Source organism: Mytilus trossulus, chromosome 13 (genome assembly GCF_036588685.1).
Source record: "Mytilus trossulus isolate FHL-02 chromosome 13, PNRI_Mtr1.1.1.hap1, whole genome shotgun sequence".
Lineage (NCBI taxonomy): Eukaryota > Metazoa > Mollusca > Bivalvia > Mytilida > Mytilidae > Mytilus > Mytilus trossulus.
In genome coordinates, this window is record NC_086385.1 from 30,150,204 (window position 1) to 30,170,655 (window position 20,452).

Sequence of the window (20,452 nt, forward strand, 5' to 3'; positions counted from 1 at the left end):
TGTGGTTTTCATCGTACGGCTTGGGTGTCTTGAGTGTGTATCTAAAGTCACAAACCCTTCCGTAGTATGGGACAGTTGTGTATCAGTACAATATAAGTTTGTTGTTTTGCCTATTGCTGACAAGTGCTATTCGATATAAATAAATATTTTTTTTCAATGATGGACGTGTTTTGTGGTTTTCATTGTACGACTTTCGTGTCGTGAGTGTGTTTCTATGTGTCAAGTTTTCTAATTTTATACAGATTTGTGTCTCGTTTTGATGTGATTGTTTTCTTTCTCGGAGGCATGTTTACGCATTAAACTAAAATTGATCACTTTTTAAGTCTTTCAAATTTAAAAACAATTAATGCACTCTTAAGCATCAATCAGCTGTTTCGTAGACTATAATTCTTTGTTTAGTCGCCCTTAGCTCATCGGATCAAAGGGTTTCCGAATAAAACGAGACTTCAAAACGTAGTTTTACGTTACTTCGGTAGTTACACAAACACAGATAACAATTTGACATTAAGTTTTGGTATATTTGACCGATGAGAACAAATTAGTTTGCTGAGTGACATAATCCGATAACTAAGACACTTATACTAGTTAATTCGAAGTTTAATCCGTGTCCAGTTGCAATTTATACCAGGTAAATAGACGTATATACAAATATGTGTAAACATTTAGTATCATCATATCTCAACGGAACGATTTACAAATTGATCTTTATAATAGTTATGGTGGTATGTGACAGATTCCCCCTGTCATGTTGCTAGATATCATCAATTAGGCCGTTTTTTTTATGTGATTTTTTTTCCTTCAGATTACAGACAGGTTGGAGTAGAATCGAATCGGAGAGTTACGAAGGAGCTGATGAAAACAAATATTAGGGGATTTAGGGCTAATTGGTCTCTGTTTTCTTTGAATTACGGACAGGCCTGAGTAGAATCAAATCGCTGTTAGGTGATTTAGGGTAAATTGACAACTGTGTCACTAAAAGAATACATGTACAATAAGGGGATTATTTTATCTCTTGACACGAAATATGAAAAATGAATTTATTATAAATCTGTCAATTTGACATGCTATTATTCAGATATTTAAAAAGACATTTGAGTTACACCTTTGGCTTACAGTTTAAACCTGCAAACTTTTAATGGTTTTAGGAAAACTCCTTGAGGCGAAAATACAAGAACTATTCTAACTCATTAATCGAAGAAAACTGAAGAAAAAAAAACACAAAAAATGACGACAAGACAAAAAACACTCTATGAAACATAACATTTAAAACTACAGACTCAGCAACACAAACGTTATCCCGTGTGACTCTCTTGAAAAGTATAACAAAAAATATAATCCGATTTTCGGACATATCGTGGTAACATTTTTTATTTGTTGACAGTGTTGTTATTGGGGTGAAAATAAGACAAAACATTTTCATAGGTGTCATTAAAACCAGTTTATCTAAAAATAACTCTTATGCTGGATTTGTTTATTTACTTCGTTGTGAAAAGAACACTGAAAAGGGACTACCGTGAGGAATTAAGAGCCTCTACTCAATTCTACTACCACTTAACATATTTGCCTAACAAAAACTACAGATAAATCAAAAGTATTAAAGACATGAAAGATAGTTTAGAGTACCACTTCAAGCAAAGTTTAATGCTATCTATTTGTACAGTCAATTCGACAGTGCAAACAACTAAATAATTGTGGTCAAAAAGCAGACGGGAAATTTTCTTTACAAATAAGTAAATTGGGGTAAACACAATGTTTATGTTTAGTTGTTTTTGGTGTTGTGGTTGTTTTTTTTTATTTACAAAAAACAGTATAATAGCAATATTTGTACATGTACATACAAAAAAGACATGTATTTGGAACTACAACATGTCGAAGTAAATATCAGTTTTAATTTAATACATACATTTTTTAACCTTCAACTAGTTCGTTTTCGAAACAAATTTAATTCAAGAACAGTGCAATAATATAAAATTGAGAATGGAATAAGGTAATGTGTCAAAAATACTGAACTCCAAGGCAAATTAAAAAAGGAAAGTCCTTATCAACTGGCAAAATCAATAGCTCAAACACATCAAATGAATGGATAATAACTGTCATATTCCTGACTTGGTATTGGCATTTGAAAAAAAACAAAAAAACCACAAGAATAATACCTTTAAATCCAACATCAGTAGAACTTACAAAAGAAAATCCATTTGATGCAGTACATTCAAATTTAGTAAATTAAATATGTACTTCAGATTGACATCCGTGGAATTTATATAATGATATATATTCTTTTAATTTCTGAATTTCTAAATCTTTCGAATTCACGTTCTGGAGTTTGTATTTTTTATACTCATTAACATATCAAAAACGTTTGAATGTTTACATCTTTATGGAAATTCATAGCCTAAATGAATTAATGTTATATAAAAAAGAGGTGTACACACATAAACGTTTGACCATATTCAAATTCCGAAGAGGACCCAAATAAAATGGCCCAAATATTGAGCACTCCTAATGATAAAGCTTACATCTTGAGACGTCCAATTTTTGAAAGTTCAAGTCTTGAGACATTCCCTTTTTAAAAGCCCATAGAATAAGATTGATACACTCCCTATGTTAAAGATAACAACTTAAGATATTCCTGTTTTCAAAACTTACATCATGACACATTCCCTATTTTGGAAGGTCATATATTGATACATTCCCCTTATTGAGAAAATCATGTTTTGATAGCCCATAGATTAAGACACTCCCTTTTGTTAAAGATTACAACTTAAGAAATGCCTGTTTCGAAAGCTTACATCATGAGATATTCCACTTTTTGTGGACGTCCTATTTTTTGGAAGCTTACATATTGAGACATTCCCCATATTGATAGAAGAGAGGCGAAAGATATTAGAATGACAGTCAAACTCATAAAATGCTTTTTTGAAAGACCATAAAGGCAACAGTAGTATACCGGATGTTCAAAACTCATAAATCCATGGACAAAAAACAAAATCGGGGTAACAAACTAAAACCGAGGGAAACGCATTTAATATAAGAGAACAACGACATAACACTAAATGTAACACACACAGAAACGGAAAGAGCATCAGACAAAATCCCACGAGAATAACAAATATAACATCAAAACCAAATACATGAATTTGGAACAGACAAGTAACGTGACACGTCTTATCGCTTTGTGAATTTACACTCAAAAATAAGAACAAACATAAATTGAGAAACTCCTGTTGTGAAAGCTTACATTTTGAGACTTTCCCTTGGTGAAAAAACAAGTACTTTAACTCACCAACATGCAATGATTTCATGTAAGTATAAATTAACACAGTGTGTTATCTTTGTTCTACAATTTACCCTCTGCCTTGTAATCAAATTATGAATGAAAGAAAATTACAAGACATAATCAATTGACTGTATTCTAGCCAATTGTTTTCATTAGCCGAGACACTCAAATATGCAAATGATCGACAAATATGCAAATGATCAATGAAAACATGTCTGACACCACAGGAAGTCATGTATTTTGCCAAACGACTGATTGATAAAAAAAGAAATTAAGTAAAGTGAACCAACATTTGCCAAAGATGTTGTGAAGATACAGAAAATACAGTCCGTGTGAAACCCTGGATGTTTTCTCTTTCTTTGTAAATTCTAAATGGATCTAAGAGTTTGTTGCCAAACGACTGATTGATAAAAAAAAGAAAAAAAGAAGTGAAACAATAGTTTGCCAAAGATGTTGTGAAGATACAGAAAATAGCAGTTACTAAATGTAAGAGGCAACATAAGTTTACCGATGTTCAAAACTCTTAGATCCATTGAGACTTTTCAAAGAAAGAAAAAACATCCGAAAAAAGCATGGACTCTGCACGGAACCGGGTTCAGCTATAAACATACTCATTTCGTTTATCACAACTATATCACTTCGGTGTGGCTTCGTTTTTGTATATTTCAAAACGTTTAGTTAATTTATCTACTCACGCTTGTAAAAAAGGGTTGAAATCTTAACAAAACAAGTTTCACTTTGGCCTACTACACATGCCTGCTCCAAATTAGGAATTTAGCTCTAGTATTGGCACATAATTCTGCAGATAATAAAGAACCATGAAAAAACATACTATTTATGACAGCCTTTCATTCAAATTTCAATGATTCTGGTATTACCACTGTTAGAACTCTTGTTCAGAACCGCACATTTGCAAAGATGTATACATGAATTTTGATTTACCAAAGAAGAACAGCAAAATGAACTGGCACTACCAACTGATGAACAACGAACTGCATATATCTTTCATCTGTACAAATGAAGGCAACAGTAGTACACCGCTGTTCGAAAGGCATTAATAGATTGAGAGAAAACAAATACGGGTTACAAACTAAAACCGAGGGAAACACATCAACTATAAGAGGAAATCAACAAAACAAAAGAAACACTGCAAAAAAAAAGACAATACAACACACAGAGAAGCGAACTATAAGATAGCAACATTAATAAGATTGATTCCAATCAAAGAAACAATAAAAGGAAGACTCTACCAGCAATAACTTTAGGTCCCCCAAAACAAAGACAGCTCACAAAATAGCGGTACTATATTAAGACTGATTTACACAAAGCCTACTAAAACTCGTTATCTGTTGTTTCTTTATCACACGTGATACTATGGTTCACGTAACACTAGGCAGTAATAGTATGCAAGAATGTAATAGCAATATCAAATTATACAAAGACATCCTCGACAGATACCCAGGACTGCCAAAAATAGAACCAACAACCTTCGGTAGAAAAAATGACAATCATAGTAAAATTTTAAAAAATGAATGAAAAACGAATATGCAACACAGCAACAAACAGTGAATGTCAGGCTCCTGACTTAGGAAAGGCACTTTCATACGATGTGTGGCGGGGTAAAACATGTTAGCGAGATCACAACCCTCCCCTCACCTAGTAGGGTGGTGAAGCAGTACAACATAAGAGCGAAATATATCAGTTATAAAAGCTTTAACTCATCAGATGGGTACACATAGAATACATCTAACAAAAACACAGTATGAGTTGCCGGGTACCTGTACATCCCAACAACAAAAATACAGCATGCATATTCGTTTCATCAAAATCTTTTCATTATTTTTCCTTATGATAGTTTATGAGCACGTGGTTAAAAACTTTGGAGACCGGATAGCAACAAACACAAGCAAAAATGATGAAATGTCTAAGTAAATTTCGAATACCCAATTATTTTAGAACTTGCATAAAGGCCATGGTTTCAACTTTACCTTGAATGAACTTGCACCTGTCCTAAGTCAGGAATCTGATGTACAGTATTTGTCGTTTGTTTATGTAATATATACGTGTTTCTCGTTTCTCGTTTTGTTTATATAGATTAGACCGTTGGTTTTCCCGTTTGAATGGTTTTACACTAGTTATTTTGGGGCCCTTTATAGCTTGTTGTTCGGTGTGAGCCAAGGCTCCGTGTTGAAGGCCGTACTTTAACCTATAATGGTTTAATTTTTGAATTGTTGTTTGGATGGAGAGTTGTCTCATTGGCACTCACACCACATCTTCCTATATCTAATAACGTATATATAATGGAATAAAATTTATTTATTGATTAATTGTAGGCGTTAAATGCCACTTCCAGCACCTTTGGCTTTTTCATTGCGAGCAGTTGTTATGAAGAGGCTATCCAAGTAAATATCAGGCAATTAATCCTATGATATGGGTGGCACAACAGAATTTTTTTCCCACTGAATTTTTGGTTCCAATGCAATGTTTATATCATATAAAGGATATATATGTCAAAGATATTTTTGAATCAACAGTGGATGGCTCAGTAAATAATTTTTAAGTTCACTAACAATGCAACAAAATTGTGTACAAAATGAAGAGTTATCTTCCATTTTCAATGAATTTTCTGTCCTTTTATGTATTATTTTCTCTTTATTTGTTGCAGCTAATAAAAAAACAAAATGTCACTTTGAGAAAGAATGAATTTGTAAAATGAAATAGATGAAAAAAGCCGGAGTACCTGGATAAAAAAGCAATTATCAGCAGGAAAGCGGTCAATCTTAAACATTGATTTAGATGTCGAACGCATCATGGAAAAGCGGGACTGGAACAACCTCTTCTCTGTAGACGAACTAGTTTGAGTGAGGCTCCTTTCAAAAGCAAGAGGACATAGTGTGTGAAAAATTAACCAATAAAAAAACAGGGGGAAGTTAGAAAAAAACACAAAAAACACCAAAAAAAAAAACCACACACACTCACTGAAAAATACATAAAATTAAAGAACACAATTTTGACATTATGATCTATGATCATTATAAGCTAGATCTATTTCACTGAATAACACACCTAACCATTCAGAAAAATGATAAAAAATATGTATACAACAGTTTACAATACCTTACTGTTTGCTACAAATTTCTTTCCGAACTTCATTTATCCAGATAGTGAATCAAAATCAATGTGTAAACTAAGATATAATCATGAATTATAACATTTATGACAATTAAGATACTCATAATTTCTACAAATAATAAAGTTATGTGATGTGCGTTTTATAATAAAGTTACATGTACTTAGCACACAGCATAAGAAAGTTTATAATTGCTAACCAGAATGTTAGAAATAGAAAAAGCAGAAATAGGTTTCTATATAATGAATTATTTAGGTTTATAACAATAATAAAACGCGGAATCAACATCGGTTAATTATTTCTGGATTTAATTCCGTAGCTGCACCCTACCGTTTTTGGCAGGATGATGGTTAAACCATTTCATGACGACCACCATAGAAGCCATATGGTAAAGCCAGAGAGATTCCGATCTGTCAACAGACAAATAAAACGCAACATTAACTAGGAATGCTATTTGTGAATATGATCTTTTATTTGTCTGCAGAAGACCGAAATTCTGTAATAAATCTTAATTCTCTTTCAATAGTTCCTTGTGTATTCAATAGAATATTGCTTTGTACTTGCCAGCGATGCCGAGTATAGATGCAATGCCTTATTTTACGAGCTGAAATGAACTTCAAGGGATACATTATTAGCATTGATGAGGGTCTAAATTGGCGGTCCTTCATTTCTATGTTTCAAATTTTCTAGGTCATTTTTCTATTCTTTTTTTTTTTATTTTTTGCTCATTATATTTTTATCTTATTGAGCTTATATTTTTTTGTTTACTACACGTACACGTACCTCATTATCATTTTAAAAAATGTTAGGAAAACAAAGAGTAAGCAAATGACCAATAATACTGAAGTTTGTCAATATATACTAATCCTAATTAAGTCGTGTGAACGAATTATCAACTCATTTAACTAACAATTAACCCTTAGCCAACATTCATGTGATTATCTGACCTTATAAGGGGTCAGACGTGTTATTTGACAGAAATACCCAAATAAAGACACGTAACTCGCGTGTGGTCCTTCATTAGGAGATTTATAGATGTTCATTTCTTTGACTTTTTAACTATTAAGAACGTTTAATGTCTGCATTGCTTTGTGGGGTAAGTGGACCGAGACACCTGATCGAACAAGGATGACAGTGATTAAAAGCTGATCGTAAGGTTAAGATAAACTAATTGAAGATCCTTTTAAACAAGAAATATTTCAATGGCTTGTAAATAGCCGTGTTAGATACTAATTGTGTAAAGTAATCTTACTGAAACAGATATTTCTTCTGACTTTTCACAGTTTGTTCTATTTTTGTTCTGTATATAAGGACACTGTCCGAAGATGGAATGCGAGGAGAAGGGGGCTGACATGACTCGCATATTGTACCATTCCACATTGTAAATGCATCTGTCCCGACGGAGGGGATGGATTTGACCACGTGGATGCCATATCAAATGTGTTTATATGTATATATTGTATCTTAAAAATCTGTCTTAAAATTTTTTAAAGATTGGTGAATACAATGCAAATGTTTTAATGTTTTTAGTCTATTTATGAATATTTTTTTATGTTTGTATGTGGTGAGACTATAACAAAAATATTGAATCTGTATTATATAACTGTCTTAAATTCTAGATACTCATTAATTTATTGAAATGAATCATCTTTAATAATTGACCTTAACATTATATAAGATATAATTTCTCGATTAAAAGCGGGCCTTTCATAAAGCTAAGCTTGTTTCATAAAAAACGTGCCATTTCAAAAATTGATTGTTTATAGTGTTCACTTCTCTTATATTTTTTTTCATTTTTGCCAGATATTCGTAATTCTTTGGTTATAAGGAAAAAACATAAGAAAAAAACGATTGACTTTTCAAGTGTTTCAGTTCAAAATCTATATCCTAGTAAAATAATTGATAAAATCGTAGTTAAGATCAGAAACTCACAAATAAAAAACATGGTCCGCGATGTTGAAAATGGTTAATATATATATCAGAAAATATAAATTATCAGGACATTTCCACGGGTTTTTAATTAAGAATTGAAATACGTCTCTTAAATCATATTCGACACATTTTCACCTTATCGGAATCATTTCATGGTATCAAATCATCTTATTTTCAAAAACTAATTTACTTGTAAACATTTATTTTCTCTCAATAAAAATCAAAATTCACTTTTAAAAAGATCAAACGACAAAGTAATAGGGAAATATGAAAAAAGGGAAAAATTTAATTTATTTATGGAGTCCATAGATTTCAATGAATTGTAACCATATAGAAATATGTGCAACTGAAACAAATTGATTTACACGGTATGTATTCAAACATTAGTAAATACTGCAATATCATTCGCATTGCATAATTCTAATTGTATGCTTAAGATGCATATTTCTAGAATTACGTAAATCTAGAGATTTGACTTTCAATTTCCCTTCGAAGTTTTCGTCAAGCTTTCATTACAATCTATCGTCATCTTGTTAAACATCCTGCATGGTATCATTTATAAACAAAAGCGTACCCCTCTCAATAAATAACAGAACCAAAAAATATCCTAATATAGTTGTGCAACAAGTAACCGAAAAACAGGAAGACCTCGGGAACTAAGAAAGGAAAATTAATAGCTTCTCCTCTAGCTGCATGTGTTGGACCTGACAAGTCAATTATTGCACGATTGTGTTTTACGGCACTTTCAGCATTCTCGGCTTTTCTGTGGTGGCTCATTTTTTTTGGCAGAGGATGTCGCAGTACCAGAACAACCATCGACCTTTGTTTTGAATACTAGTATGTTTAGTTAAATTACAAATGATTGACGGGTTCTAACTCGCAACCTTTTTGTATGGAACGACACTTATATAAGTTAACATTGCCTTTCAGTTACCTTAGAAAATATACAATGTAGAATCTATCTGGCATGAAATTTGTAAAAAACTAATGAACAGAACGGATTCATCTCACCATTCATCCATAAGATTTTGGTGGTCTTAGTGTTGCTGAAGTATTTATGTTTTTCATGTAGTTTTTTATCAGTCCGTTTTCTGATCATCGTTGTCCTTTTGGTAATGATGTAGGTATTCGTCGGTCTCGTTTTTATGATTCATTTGGTCTCTTATGTCTCTTATTTAAACGATAAGAACAATAGTTGTGTAATGTTTTTAGTACCTCTTTAATTATACATGTAAGTTTTTATTGACTTTCTAGTTGTTGAAGAGTTCTATTAAAATGAAATACGAAACTAAACTTATTAAATTTCTTAATATATCCAGCCGTCTGACTTTTTATCAGACTTTTAATTTTTCTATTTCTCACAATCGGAGGTCGCACTGTGCATGCATCAAGCCAAAACTATTGAAACTAAAACTTTAATCACGTTTACTTTATTCTCTTTATTCTATATATTTCATAACTTACAAAATATTAAGTCTTCAACCATTCTACCTCCAGCACAGGGGTAAAAGATTTGACTAATTACCGCATGGATTTATTACCAAATATAGACCACTATTGACCTAATAATGATTTAGACAGATCATGTAATTGATTTAACCATATCTCTAGTCACAGATCATTCATATTTGTACCTCAAAGATTTTAATTCACGATTACTCTTCAATACAGTCAGTGACGTGCTCGGAATTACCACCCTCGTAATAGCATGTTCTTTACGAGAGGATTTAATTGTTATGACGGAAACATCAAAACGAATATACTCTTTTATAGTTCGAGTATAGACAAACACAATGCCTATTTTAACAGTAATAACAAATAGTCAAATATATTAAGATATCTTATTCACAAAAAGGGGTTATCACTTTAAATATGTCAAAAGACCAATGGTATCGGTTTCCGTCTTGTCTTTGATGATGTCACGTGATATTTATGACTTACAAAATGTACATCGAGATACGAGACTTCGGTTCTATGCCTTTACAATTTTTTATCATACAGTTACATTATTTTGCTCTTGTAACAGATGTTTTCAAGTAATGAATTTAGACGATTATCAAATGACTAATATAGCAATTATTAAAATTCTATAAAAATAAGAAGATGTATGATTGCCAATGAGTCATTTCTTCACAATAGGAGACTAAATGACATAGAAATTAACAACTACAAGTCATCTTCAACAATGAAAAAGTTCCATATCGCATAGTAAGTTATATAAAGTACCGAAATGACAAATGTAAAACAATTCAAACGAGAAAACAAACAGCGTGATGTATCATGGTACAAAAAAATTAACGATATTTTTTTTTAAACAGCAACAAACGAAAGCCCCTGAATTACAGGCTCCTGACTTGGGACATGCATATACAAAATATTGCGGGGTTGAACTAGTTAAAACGCGCCAACCCTTATCTGTATGGGGCAGTGGTGTAATAACACAACATAAGAACAGACTATAAAAATCAGTTAAAAAGGACTTAACTCATCAGATCGATACATTTTGCAGAAATACATATAACAAAAACACAAACAGGACCTGTCAGGAACTTTATACATACAAAAAAAAAGAAAGGCACTTTAGTACAGATATAAGAGTACTCGCTGTGTAGAAGCTCTTCAATTACACGTCAGTGAGGGGTATAGACATTATTATAGCTGTGTTGAAGTTCTTTGAATACACGTAAGTGCGGTATACATATAAATAATTATCGCTGTATTGAAGTGCGAGGTACAAAATGTACATGCATACTTATAATTCAAAAAGGCAGCAATACAAAACATACAGAATACGAGGAAGACAACAACCATCAACAGCTTTCAACTAATAAATATAATGTAACAAATTCTTTCACGATCCCAATATAGAAAAGTGAATACAATACATAGTCAAAGACTTGCTTTCAATATTTGAGCATCATAAAGACATTATCATGCAACAATATTTTTATCGTTAATGGTTTTTTTTTCTCAGAAATATCCATCTATTGGTAAACTTGTTATATATTAGTGAGGTACTATCAAATGCTACTTGATTGCTGATGGTATTGCACGAGTTCATGTATCTGTTATTAATTAGTCTAGTGGTTAAGATTTTAAAAAGAACGGTGAAGAAATAAAAAATGGTTACCGCTCCACATAGCCACGTACCTCAATTTTTATCTAGTATCACCAGAAACAGGTATATTCTTTGCAAATATATCTATTGCATTCTTAAAATGTTCATCCTTAACATCAACATATTTCATTTTCAAGATATTTGTATGAAACATTGTAAAATGAGTGATATTTTTGACAAATTCTTAAATTACAGATAATTGTCTTTCATTACAATAAACGCGAAATGGATATCTTGTAGTGTTTCAGATAATTGAGCTACAGGTGAGTTTTAATACATAATGATGACAAATATTGGTTAGCTTAGGCCAGATCAAATAATTTATAATAGCTTGCAAAGAAATTGAAACGTATGTGCTTGAGAGAGAGAAAAAGATACCAATGGGTTATACGAAGACATATGTCAAAATTTAGACATAAAACCCGAAAGGCGAAAAAGGAAAAAAGAACAATTCACAAATAAGATTGAGTGAGTCGAACCATACAAAAGATAGGGGTGCTCAGATGCTTAAAAGCTTAGTTTTGCCCTGCTACATAATTGATATCTGGAGTGTTAATATTAATAGAATAAGTTGCTGAGTGATATCTGGTGATAGACCTTATGTAATGCGTTATGAAGTTTGCTCATTATTGAGGGCCACACGGTGATCTATAGTTGCTAACTTTCTACGTCCGTTAGTCTCTGGTATAGAGTTGGTTCATTGGCAAGCATACCAAATCTTTTTACATTTTATATCTTTTCAGTGTTTTGATAGTAATTTGTTGTTATTTTGAAAATATTTAATCAAAATAAAAAAGGCTACGTTTATTTTCTTTAATTTTTAATGTCTTAAACTTGATCAAACTATGCTAATAATATTGAGCTTAAAGCACTTCAACAACGCAAAGATATGGCTTAATTTTAGAAAGGGGATGAGGTATAATTTCGAAGAGACAGCCATCAACAAAAGACTAACGGATAAGGGTTTAAGCAACTACAGGACCTCAACAATGAGCAAACCCTCTTTGTGGCGTAAAAAATAATTGAGTCCGAAAATATAACAAAGCGAAACACTTTAGGTCAGAAAAAAAAAGACCTGATTGCTATAAAGTTACTGTGTTTACTTATATTATACGGATACTACGTAATTTTCTCCACAACAGACGAGATGCCGACCATTATTTTTATTCACATGATATGCTTTCTACGTCACGATGTGATTCACGTCTGCCCGATACTGTACAATTTCAAACCAAGTATATTTGCATGTTACTTTACATTTGGAATCGATATGTATTTGATTATCTCATTTTTCTGCATTTTCTTTCATTTAATGGTGCAATTTTTCACACAATTTCTATCATTTCAAATATTTGTGTATGATTAATCTGTGCGTAAATAGCACATATCTTTTAATTACGACACACGATACACAATAATGATAGAAGATTACCCAAGTTTTGACAATCATTAAATAACTTACGATGCAGCTATTCGGAAAATGCTGTGCAAAGGTACCCAGCAGAGTTTTAACATTTGGATTAAAAAAATTTAAGATATCATTAGAAAAATATTTTTATAGAGTGCAGATTTTTCTTTTTGAAAGATTATTGACATGTTGAAAAAGGAAGAAAACATGCAGTTTTAATTAATGACCAGTGCGTATTTGCGGAATGTATCAAAGGTTACTAATAAAGGAACGTTTGCAATTCGTTTTTTTCAGAATCTAAAGGCCTGTCGGTAAATTCATTGTTCGTACACCAAAATGAAAATAACGTCTCGTCATTGGTTGGCTTTCCATTGTTTCGTACGTTTTAAACCAATAACAACGTTTTGTGTACGCTTTTTAAAATATTACCCATAATGCATTTTATTCTGAAACGGCGAATGTGAAATACGATTGTCCCAATAGCTGTAGAATCCAATTTTGAACTTTTTGATATAGTATTATGATTTTCAAACGTTGCCATCGATTGTTCAATATTTATATTTTTTTGCCTTTTCTGGACCGAATTTGTTTCAAAATTTATAATATGACCAACTATTCACAGAAGTTACAAATTCATACTAATGTTTATGGCTTTTAATGCCACTCTCAGGCACAACGCCTTTATAATGGTGACCATGCAGTTTGTATAAGAGAAGAAACATGTGTATCTAATTAAAACGATCTTCCAAATTTCAAATTAGATTTTAATGTCCACTTATCCAGTGGCAAATATTTCACATATATTCAGGACGAAATTATTTTAATTGAAAATTGTCAAAATCTCTAACGCAATTTTCAAAAACATTTATTTAGTGACAAATATTTCAAGCAGATACTGGACGAGAATATCTTAGACAAGAGACAGTCACAATCTCTTACTTGATTTTAATGTACTCGTAACCGTCGGTTAATATTTCAAGCATATTCGGGACGATAACAATCTAATTGGAAAATGGTCAGATATGATTTTAACTCAAACCTATATCAAGCATACCCAGGACGACAATATTCTCATAAGAAATAGCTCAAGTCTCAAATATTTTCTTAATTAACAGATTTCCAGTGGCCAATATCTCACGCATTCATAAGAGAAGAATACTTGAAAGAAAGTTAAAATCTCTTATATGGTTTGAAAGTACACATAAACAGTGGTAAATATTTCATTCATATTTAGGATGAGACTATTTTAATTGGATATAGTCAAAATCTCTATTATGATTTTAGTGAAATCTATTCACTGTCAAATATTAAAGGCATATTAAGGACATAATATCTCAACTCGCGATACATTTAGTACATATCTTATATGATTTTAATGTAAACTTATCCAGTAGCAAATATTTCAGGCATAATTAGGACCAGGACATTTTAATTAAAGACTATCAAAATATCTAACAAGGTTTGAACGTACACCTAACCAGTGGCAAATATTTCACTCATTTTCAAGACGAAGAATATTCAAATTAATTCCTCAACATGTAGTCCAAAAACTAATATGATTTTAATGTACATATAAACACTATATATATTAATCCTTTGTCTAATAAGTCTTATTTTGACGCATCTTTAAACGATTTAAATTTATCAACACCTGTACCTACATATTTCTTTAATAAGATACTTCTCGTCTTTAAAACAATTCAAATAATCCGACATATAGGCATATACTTTATAATGGTTTGATATGAATGAAAAATTGTGCAAGACATCGAAAGGTGACACACATTTATTATTTATGAAAGACGTGTCAGAGGTATTCGTGCAGTATACTTCAAGCTGTTTCATTGATGTACTGTAACTGACCAAGATATTCACTAAGAGTCAGCATGACTTTATAGTTTCTTCCATTTCCCTATTCAGGGACCGTCTCAAAAATTATTTTAAAATGAATTGCGACGTATAGTGTTATTTTATTTATGCCTTAAACAAAATACCATAACTGAAATGATTTTAAAACATTGATAATGTTCTTATATCAATTTAAGCAAAAAGATTTTCAAAACCAATTATGAGACGGTCACTGAATAGAGACATGGAAGAAACTATAAAGTCATCCTGACTCGAAGTAAAGATCTTCTTATGAATTGTGAACATCTTGGTACACATATATGCCATAAATAAAACAAAAAATACAGCGAAATGTTTTGATACATTAATTGCCTACTAAATATCAATATACACGGGAAACACAGGAAAGGGGTAAGGATATATCATTATATCTTTTAATGAGAAATGAATAAAATAATTTCGTGGCTTTCAAATGCACGTTTGATAATCTGCTACATGTCAAAAACGAATTAAGATTTGAAGAAACGTTTGCATTACTTATAATTAATCCTTAAAAGATCTTCATGTTGTTCATACAACTTTTAACAACTGTTCTAGTAACACACTTTTATCATGGATTACTGTCGTTCATTATCTGCAGCGCAAAATCTTTATTTTAACCTGTTGGATTTTCTGTGAAACACGTGGAACGATTTTAATGGCTTTATGTACTGGTTTTGTACTGGGTTTATAGTCTACGACTTACGATATCCTTCACATAAATGTGAACTCTCTTCTTTTTAATTTCGGTCAAAGGAAAATTAAAATGAATTTAAACGAGAACGTACAATGGAATCGCGAAAAGTGCTTCGGTGTCAGACCACAAATTCATTCATTGTAATTTAGAACGTTGAAGTAGCTCCACTTTGACAGAAACAGGTACTTTTAATGTCATTGTTTATATAAATTAACGAAACTATTTGCAGAAATGAAACTTGTGATAAATGGAACATTTCGAGCCAAAATTTACTTCCATGATTTTGCATTAAAAGTTGGTGATTAATGCAAACTATAGTATACTCAGCCTGTGCGATATTGTTGGCTTTTTTCAAAACTACCTCTACCCTTTTATATTGGGAAAATATGCGTAATTTTCGTCAAATTGGTAAATTTAGAATACACCATGAATTGACTGAAACTCCAATTTACAGACCCCCTTTCAAGAGTGAAATCCTGCTTTGAAATAAGACCGCTTTTTGTCAGTAATGATACATTAATAGACCCTCAAATCTGCACATACATGACATATAGTCATTTTAGGTATGAAAAATGTACAAATTAGTATTTATCAGTTTGTATTCATGCACAATTACTACTAGAGACTGCACTGTTAGGTGAAAAACTTGTCTTTTTCGGAATAATTTTAAGACATTTTTTTTTAAATTGGGATTCTTTTCTAGGGGGAAAAGCCTTTATTCTCCACTAATTTAAGGCAAACAATTACATTGATTCAGGATAAGGGTTATTCAACCACCAAAAGCCTAGTTACTGGAACCAACCTTGAAGTACTGCAACGGGCAATCTTGTTCCATTTATTTGGCAATTTGTTCGACACTACGATATATAAAAAACGTTAATAATCAAAGTTAAATTCACAGGTTGTTTCGTTTATATTTGCCAAAAAAATCTATCAATCGATATTGCGCAATTGCAACATGAAATTAAACATATGTTTTCAATAATTATGTCACAGTTGTTATTTATTTTGCATCCTCTTGCTTACTGGTTTGTTAGGGTTTCTGATTTTCTATGATTTTTTTTTGGCATTTAGACTAAAGGAACCATTTCGAGATGAAGAAAGTCAACTAAACAAATATTGAAATTAAAACATGCTCATGTCAATGATAATTTAAAATATAGTACGATTTGAGGGGGCTTCCATTGTATTTTTTAGGTGAAAAAAGACGGGGGGGGGGGGGGGGGGGGGGTTGCAGCAAGATGAAATTTAATCATAAGGCAGGTCAGGAGTTTTGAGTAAAAAACAAAAATGCAGGATGACAATTTATGTAAAAACCTTGACTGGCAGGTGCAACATTTGTCGCAAAATAAATATAACAAAAAAGGCACTGCCTTAACATTCAAAGATCAACATTTTTGGAACTATCTTCACATAAAATAAAATAGATTAATAGATAGACAAATAGATCATGAACCAGCTTTCTTTATCACCAGATGAACAAAACAAACAAAATTCATTGACCACATAAATTTGTATCACAGTTTTAATAAGCAATTCCTAGTCCAATTACGGAGACAGTTTGTTTACACTTAGATAGATCATACCTAGAACAAATACAAGTTGCTATTTGTTATCCACAGTTTCGTATTCGCATGTATCCTTTAAATCTCTATTTCACTGATAAGCTTTGGATAATACACTCTTCAAATTTCCGTAAGTATTTAAATCGATGAGTATGTTTTCCTTATTTCATGTTTAGATTAACAATATCATTTTATTCATGTCCTAATTTAAATCAAACAAACATGCTGCAACCGTGATTTTTGACCTCACATACTCAGATTCAAAGTACCAAAAAGATCTTGCAAAAAAAAAGGACTTGCATGCGAACATGCTTCATCAAATGACGCCTTCAATTTCAAGAGAAGCTATGACAAAGTGGATCTAGGGGATCGGGGGAAGGGGAGGGGAGAACTAGGATAAAAAGGGTGACATTTGATAAAAAAAAGTAAGACAGGAGTTTAGAGTAAAACAAAAAGGCAGGATGAGACAATTTAGATGAACTAATGAAAAAGACAGATCCGACTAGAGTAAAAAATGAAAAAGGGACGACCTAATAAAATGAAAAATAAAAAAGGCAGAACAGAGATAACAACTTAAAATAGGGAAATTTAAAATAGACAATTTTCTTATTATCATATCCCCTAGTCGCCTCCTCGCCCCTCTCCCACAATCCAATGGTAGCTCCTTTGTCTCCTTTATCAAACACTATTTTCTTATTTAGTTAGTTAGTTCAGACATCAATTAATAAAATTATATCATTCTGGTTTGTGAAATAATTAAGCAAAATTAAGTGCATTCAATATTTTTTTATTCTAAACTGTATTCGTCTCAACGTACATTCAAATCGTAAGTCAAATATGATTGAAACTAAAATAAAACCACTAGAAGAAGGGATAAGGAATAGGGATAACATTATAGTTGTTGTAAATATATCATTATAGACAATAGCAAGAAGGAACAAGACAATGAATAACGTTATCACTTTGAAAAACCCTCATCCGAATAATTCATGCTGTCCTTCCCTATGATTGGCCCTCCCACTACCATCGTACAGTAGTGAAATAATTCATGTGATATATATCCAAGCTGATATTAAAATCCCCCTTTCTATCGGTCTAGTGTACCTGACTACCTCTCCCCTTCTTTTCTATTCTTGTCTAGTACATGTTCCAATTTTATCTGTTCTTTGTATTTTTCAGTGACTATTTGAATGAGTTTGTGTGTGTTTCTCGTTTGTCGTTTATGTTTAGTGCTTCTTTCAGTGCATTGACCCCCATTATTTTTGATTCCCCCTTTTTGACAGAGACTTTGAACTGGACGGGCGAGTGGATTTGCTTATCATTAGGAGTTTGTCTCAATTGATGTGCATATCAAAGTCATATTTAAACGATAAGAAATCAGAAAGCGAAGGTTTTACAAAAAAAAGACACGAATAAAGAATAATGATATACAATGTTGAAATAAACGTACAAATGGCATGTTTATGTAAGAAAAGTGTGTAATATTATTTGTATGTTTAATTTCACAATAGTAAGTAGAATTAATTTAATTTTGTATTTTAAGTCAACAAATTCATATTTTGTGATAATACATTTCGAGTTGAAAGTCATTGTATAAGTATATAATAACTTAACTTGATTATTGGGTGGGTCACATAGTTAGACAACTAATTGTATATATAGAATATTGAATGCCAAAAATACAAACATTTTTATATATTCATAACAATTTGCCTTAAGACGAAACGTGTGACATTTTACTTATCTAGAGTTGAATCATAAAATATATAGTATATGATTTCATTTTCGCGTGATTGCATTGTTTTCACATAATTTGCAAGCGATATAATTTCTTCTTATCTAAGGGTAAATTGTATTAATCGATTAAAATGAAACTTTTTGTTAAAATCATTGATACAAATTAATAAAATCAACCTTTGTATATGTAGGAATAAGACGAATGGGAAAAATGTAGCGTTTTTTTTAAATAAAGATCGTCAAAGATAAAAAAAAAATTACAGACAGAAAATATAAAAAGTTTTAAATTATTGTTATATATGAATATAACAAGGTATCTTGTCTATTTGTTGTACAAATATTAATATAAAAGTGTTATTTTTATAAATAAGAGAATAAATAACCTACCTTATTTTTATGACGGCTGTTGAATCTTTTGTTTATAAACTATTTAAATCCCTTTAATTTAATAATACACGACTTTCCATCAAGGCGTTGATTTCAAAATGTAAATAATCCAATCTTAAGTTATTTTTTTTGCTAATTCGACTTTAAAATGAAATAAAATGCAACAGAGACCTTTTGAAGGCCATTTTCTAAAGTAGTTTAAAAAGACGATGGCTTTGATGTTCGGTTTATAGACAAATCTCGTAAAAACGTCCCACTGATAAGATGATACTTAGTTCAATGGTGACGGGGTCTTTGTCAGTCAGCTGATAGCTATGATAGTCGAGAATTTTAATGAAGAAACTGCGATCTTCTAAAAAATAATTTAAAACTAATGTAAACAAATTGATAGAATTTGTCTGTTCTTTGGTTTGAATTTAGCGCAGTCATAGGGATATATTTCAATTGTTAAAAATCAAATATGATAGTTTTATTTCATTTCATTTTATGGTTGAAAAAATAAATAAATATACTTATTTCGGGAAAATTTTAAATTGCACAAACCGGTAGTAATCGAATATGGAAAAGGAGTGGCCTTATAATATTTTTTTAACATCTTAATGATAAAATCTAATGTCATATAATTTGTTTTTTAAATGTTTCTGACAAAAAAACATATATTTGTATATAGATCATTGCGATAGAAAGCAAACATGGATACTAATATTGAATTTATGCAATCAAGAAATCTGAATACATGTATAAACAAAACTTGAAAATTTAAGCAGCATCTGTCCTCAATTTTATAGCCTGCTAGAACTGACAAAGGCCAGAGGCTTCTGACTTAGGACAGGCGCAAAAATTCGGAAGGGTTAAACATGTTTAGTGAGATCTCAACTCTCCCTTATACCTCTAGTCAATGTAGAATAAAGAAACGCATAACAATTCTCAGTTATGCTTATTTGTTTTCAAGGGGGTGGGTGACTTACAGTGTATTTTTCTCATTGTTAAGGTTTATGCTACATGTATGACTTCAATTTGCCCTTTCATCCATGCCGTTTGATCTAACGTGAATAGTTTGTGGATAGATGTCTCATTTGTAGTCAAACCAAATCTTGCAGGCCGTATACGGTGACTATAGTTGTTCATGTCTGTGTTATTTAAGTCTCTTGTGGAGAGTTGTCTCATTGACAATCATACCACATCTTCCTTTTTTTCGACTTATTTTGACGAAATCTTGAAACACGCTTCGTTTTTTTGTTGTAGTGAGTTGTGAAGTTTGCAAAAAAAAGAAATCTGATACAGTACAGTCAATGCTATATCAAAACTCGTTGT

At 31.5% G+C, this 20,452-nt stretch overlaps 1 protein-coding gene across 1 annotated transcript in view; it reads right to left on the bottom strand.

The window, feature by feature from the left end:
- LOC134694725 (protein Wnt-6-like) overlaps window positions 1–19,382 on the bottom strand; it is a 70,645-nt gene extending 51,263 nt beyond the window's left edge. Inside the window, exon 1 of the mRNA XM_063555764.1 lies at window positions 19,139–19,382. The gene's annotated coding sequence lies outside the window, so the exon portion shown is untranslated. The remainder of the gene's footprint in view (window positions 1–19,138) is intronic.
- Between the last annotated feature and the right edge of the window lie 1,070 nt (window positions 19,383–20,452).